Raw genomic sequence first — 4,446 nt, forward strand, 5'->3', positions numbered from 1 at the left:
TTGTGTGTGTGTGTGTGTGTGTGTGTGTGTGTGTGTGTGTGTGTGTGTGTGTAAATCTAACATACCTTTTAAAATCAGAGCTATGTTATTTATGGAATTACAGGGAAAAAAACTCAGTACTTACAAAGCAGTATTATAGATTGGTTTTAAGCCTTATTTAAATGACTAGACATAGATGACTTTCACAGTATCCTTTGTATTATCTTAAGCTTTTAAGCACAACCAAGGTGCTGAGATTATGAGAGAAAAAAATTAAATAGATATAAATGAAATTAAGGTGAGGGGATTTTGATTTGTTCATCTCCATAATATTACATTACTGGAATTTAGGTTATTGATGCTTATCATAATAAAATTCACCCTTATGATTAGAAGTGTTGGGAAAAATTTAAGACTTATTACATTTTTAATGTAATACCTAATGTGAAATTATCTACAAAATCAGTTTAAAATAGGTTTTGAAATGTATTCTGAGCTTTATTTGAAATAGACTATTTAAAACAGAATTCATGTTGTAATCATAAGATACATTTTAGAACATAAGATTTACTTACAAGATGCATTTTAGAGTATAAGATTTATCAAGTTGTTTTTAAAATAGGGAAAATAAATTTCTTTTTGAGTTCTTGAAAAAATGTTCTATTATTTTTTAAGTCTCATTTATTAAGAGAGATTGTATAGAATTTTAAATTCTTCATCATGAATGACTTACCATGTCATTGAGTGGATAAAAGAATATTTATTTTGCCAGTCCCTAAATATTTGAAGCATGAGAGTTTTTATCAACTTTAATTGAATGAATTTAGATTTCTATTAAAAATATATGTCATAGTGTCATTGTTGAAATAGCCTTAAGCATATTTTTACTCTGATATTTTGCAATGTGATGAAAGAACCACGTTTGTAATCACAATCAAAAGAAATAGTTGTGTCACCTAATACATATATTCACATGAAACTTGAAATACACTTAAGAAACTTGCGAATATGGTTCAAGACATTTGTCTGGCCATGCATAGCACACATGAGGACATCTTAAACCCTATGCCATTTCCCATTCATACATGTACATACGTAAATAAGTTAAAAATATATACATATTGGTACTCACATAAAGTACACACATAGGTGTACTAGACACACACACACACACAACTTCTTTATTTGGTGCCTGAATACCAAAGTCCAGATATCATTATGTCAGCTGTCTTCTATGTCATGTAAAGAAATGTTTGTAAAGTTAGAAGGTTCCTATGGTTCATCTCATGAGGACTTTGAAGTCCCGCTTCATCAAGGCAGAGTCTGGAGAGCGGACTGCAGTAGACTATTTAGGGCCAATAATAAAATAGAATTTAATGGTTTTGGAAAAGCCTGCTAATGTAACTATGCTATCAAATGTTTTACATTAGGGAAAACTGTTATATATTCATGGACCTTCGGTACATATATCTAACTTGAAATATTTTCCCTCCTAGCTATTTATTTGCCAATACCACATATGGCTGGCAGCAGACACAAGGGGTATCTTGGTGCTCATACCTGGAAACCCTATGCTTAACATCATTGTCAGCACTTTCATATTTGTTTGTGTGGCACATGAAATTTCTCAGATCACTAATGATCTCGCACAGATTATTATTCCTAAAGATAACTCATCTCTGTTGAAAAGGTTGGCATGTATAGCTGCATTTTTTTGTGGACTCCTCATTTTATCGTCCATTCAAGATAAATCAAGACATTAAGTTCTCAAAATTCTAAAAAACTGAAACTCTTCAAGCTAACTTTGTGTCTGCCTCGAGGAGAATAACATCTCTGGAGATACAACTGTATGTGTAAATAAAAACTCGTGGTGAGAGGACAGCTCAGTGACGTCGGTTGAACATTTGTGGTTGTATATATTGGAAATGTACATATCCAATGTGAAATACTGAAAAGAATGGAAGAAGCAGAGTGCATTGTATAGGACTGCATGTGAAAGTCTTTCTACTGGATCTGCGTTTCCATTTATAAATGACTTTAAGTGAACATATGAAAGCAGGGAAATAATTACCTTTCCAGTAAACATTATAGATAATTTAATTAGCTTCGTGTCGCACTGAGTGTTTTGATATTTACTAAATTTGTGGTAATAAGATTGTCTACACCTATATTCATCATGGAACTTCCTACTTCATTGAAAACTTTCTTACTGAAGAATGACTGCAGTATTGTTTTCTTCTTATATGTGCAATGATGTGGAATGAGTAACAGTATGCCTTTAATTTATGTGTTCATGGTCTGATGTTCTGTGTGTCCTGCCATGATTTTTTTTCTAACTGTGGTGTTCAGGTTTGCAAGCCTAAATCTTTGTACACTTTGTCTCACAAAGTTGTTCTAGGCTCCATGACAGGGTTTTGTCATTGTCATATGTTGTTGTTGCTTCTTTTTATAAAAAGGCCAAATTTTCTTTCCAATTCCAATATTCACCTGTTTTCTTTCCTTAAGCTATACCAGTGTAATACCAGTTACCCTGTGGACCCATTTAATATGTTTTCCCCTGACTAATTAATTTTTGTATATTATTTCCAATGTTTGGAAAGCTCTTTATAACCATTTTGGTATTTCTTATTACTCCCTCCTAGGTTTTTGGAATATTTATCAATCTAAACTTGTGCAGCCTAGTAATGATTCAAGTTGTTACGATTGAGATGTATGACCATCAGTAGAATTTTAAGTAAACTGGTGACTTCGGGCAATATACGTTTTGGGTTTGGTTTGGTTTTGTACAAGCTAACTGTTAGAGGTATAAATTTATTTATCTGTTGTACAGATTTGTTTATGACTTTTAATGTTTGAAAGATTGCACTTGTTTGCTTTTACTGTGTGTGGGGTGAAGCATATTTTCTGTTCATGGTATATGAAAATATGGAGTAATTTAAACAGTGAATAAACATTCTGTGGATTCTTATTTTTGTATTGGCAAAGTATCAATTAAACTATATGTGTTCCTTTTTTAACGAACTGAATCCATTAATGATTGGTTCAAAAGTCTAATTCATTTCCTCAGCTTAAATTTGCTTTTCCAAACTCTTAGTATATAGGGGTAGATCACTGTGATAGTTAAATAAGGAATAATTAAGTTACCAGAGCTTTGGAGGATAATCGCCTTTCTGCCCAGGAAGTTTAAGCATTATGGTTTATTAGTAGTCTTATGCAAAGATTTTAAAATTTTAATTATTATTTCTTTAGCACTGGATTTATGTGCTAGCTGTATGTTCCCATTAATTGAGGAATGTTTCTCAGACAGCAATGTGTGTTCTTTCCTTTTCTCTCTTCTTCTGCCCTTACTTAATCTTTTGACATTTCCCAGATAGACAATTGTAATGATTCATTGCTCTGCCTCCTAGACTGCAGCCTTATAAGTAGAGAATGGTATAGTTATAAATCAAAAACTTCCAAGTACTACGATCACATTATTCTTGTGATGTGGCTTGCCAATGAGTAGAGTGCATTTTAATTTAGCTTGTAAGTTTTATCACCTGAAAAAGATTCTTCCCGATGAAAGAGTTGAAAAAGAAAGATGACCTGTATTTCTGTTTTTTTGGAAGCACTTATGTATCCAATAGCGATGCACAAGTAAATATAAGTTTTCTTTCCTAATGAACTCAAGGCTAAAACTTAACTGTTAAACCCTGTTTCTTCATCACATGCTCTTATTTAATATGTCCCACTGCTTTATTATATATAAAATGTTAAAATACAGTGCATTTGTAATTAAAATACATTCTGTTTATATTTGATTTTCTTAATGAGTTGTTATGGATAAGAGGCTATTACGGAAGACGTTCCCACCATGATAGCATCTATATATGGTATGTTTTAATTTTTTTCTGCATATACTCAGATACTGACTAGTTACATTATTCAATCATAACATTCTTCAGCAAAAGATGTTTAACAAAATATTTAAATACGCTAAAATTGAGGTTAAAACCACAGAGGTTTTCTCAACTCAGATTTTCTGTATTATAAATCACATTGAGAAATTTACCGTATGGCCTCAAAGGGTATTTGCATTCCTCAGATCTGCTCCAATCCTTCCCTTTTTCTTTTGCCAAACTTTGCCATTTTTATGGATAACCAGTATAGCATTAAAAATTCAGAGCCTTCACCTAAAACCATTCACTGTACCTATGAGCTAGATCCTATTATTTGCTTTAGGTGCTAGTATAACAACATTTACACCCGATCATTCCATTGTAAGATAAGTTGACCAGTTAAACTTTTAAAGATGGGTATTTTTTTTTCTCCACAAATGCTTTATTATTTCAAATGTTAGTGTAAGAAGCTTTTAAGCTTGGTAAAATTCACTTTAATGATAAGCATATCTGTTTGTTTATATTTAATGGTTGGGTTTTTTTTTGGCTTTTTTTTTTTTGCTAAATTGTAAACCATTAGGGCTAAATA

General features: G+C 31.9%; 1 long non-coding RNA gene across 1 annotated transcript in view; it reads left to right on the forward strand.

Annotated features, from left to right (window-relative positions):
* Positions 1-3,013, forward strand: part of LOC109371949 (uncharacterized) — an 8,777-nt gene extending 5,764 nt beyond the window's left edge. The window contains exon 2 of the long non-coding RNA XR_002121968.1: positions 1,476-3,013. This is a non-coding gene — a long non-coding RNA (uncharacterized LOC109371949). The remainder of the gene's footprint in view (positions 1-1,475) is intronic.
* The last annotated feature ends 1,433 nt before the right edge of the window (positions 3,014-4,446 follow it).

The sequence above is a fragment of the Hipposideros armiger genome, unplaced genomic scaffold (genome assembly GCF_001890085.2).
Source record: "Hipposideros armiger isolate ML-2016 unplaced genomic scaffold, ASM189008v1 scaffold_603, whole genome shotgun sequence".
Classification (NCBI taxonomy): Eukaryota; Metazoa; Chordata; class Mammalia; order Chiroptera; family Hipposideridae; genus Hipposideros; species Hipposideros armiger.